General features: G+C 43.7%; 1 protein-coding gene across 1 annotated transcript in view; it reads left to right on the forward strand.

Moving 5' to 3' along the window:
• The window catches only part of RBL1 (retinoblastoma-like 1), a 92860-nt gene that overhangs the window by 53886 nt on the left and 37915 nt on the right, over positions 1 to 1059 (forward strand). The window lies entirely within an intron of this gene.

The raw sequence follows: 1059 nt of genomic DNA on the forward strand, positions 1-1059 counted from the left end.
TGGGGTGCCTGGCCAGCCTGGGTGAGGGGCTGATGGCTGTTTTCAGGCTGGTCATACCCCAGGGGTGGGGGTCCCCACTGGGGTGCCTGGCCAGCCTGGGTGAGGGCCTGAGGGCCATTTTCAGGCTTGCCAAGCTCCCTGGCAAAGGAAGCTCCCAGCCTCTCCTTTTTTTCTTTTTTATTCTGGGATTTATTTACCTTCTATAATTGAAACTTTGTAGCCTTGAGAGGAGCTCAGAGCCGGCCAGGGTGGGCAGGAGGGAAGCCTCATGCTCACTCCAGCTCCGTGGCCACAGCCAGCTCCGTGGCCACAGCCAGCTGAAAGCAGGTATCTGGGTTTATTTATCTTCTATAATTGAAACTTTGTTGCTTTGAGTGGAGCTCAGAGCCTGCGGGAAGCTTGGCTTCCTCAGTCATGGGGGAAACCAAGCCTCCTGCTTGCTCCAGCTCCATGGCTGCTGGCCGCCATCTTGGTTGGGTTAATTTGCATGTAGTCGCTCTGTTTGGCTGGTGAGTGTGGCTTAAGGCATAGCAAAGTTACAGTCAATTTGCATGTTTGTCTTTTATTAGTGTAGATTTTTAATCCAACTAGGACTATATCTGATCTATCATGAATGTAAAGTTCTAGCATCTTTCTCACTGCTCTGACCCCAGTAGTTCAAGGAACAAAGAAATAGGATGCAGAAAATGAGTTCCTATACAATGAATCACAAGTAGCTTTGGAGTCACCCACTTGTCTCTCTATTAGAGTAATATATTGGATAACTTACATTTGTTTTTAAGTTCTGATTTGTGGATTTTACCCCCTGCCAAAGATACTTTTCTGTAAGTGATGCCTTACTCTTTTTCATGAACATTTAAATTTAAAGACTTAATTTATACAGAATAGTCTCGTTTAGGAATACCACAGCTGGGTTACCAATCCTTAAAACAATAAAACATAATGCTTCTAAGATTATTAGAAACCATTTTAGAATCTTGCAATATCTTCTGGTCATTTGCATTAGTGTCAATTCATATAATGACTGTATATGTGTGTGTATATATACAGTGTGTATAT

The sequence above is a fragment of the Myotis davidii genome, unplaced genomic scaffold (assembly GCF_000327345.1).
Source record: "Myotis davidii unplaced genomic scaffold, ASM32734v1 scaffold38, whole genome shotgun sequence".
In the NCBI taxonomy this organism is placed as follows: Eukaryota; Metazoa; Chordata; class Mammalia; order Chiroptera; family Vespertilionidae; genus Myotis; species Myotis davidii.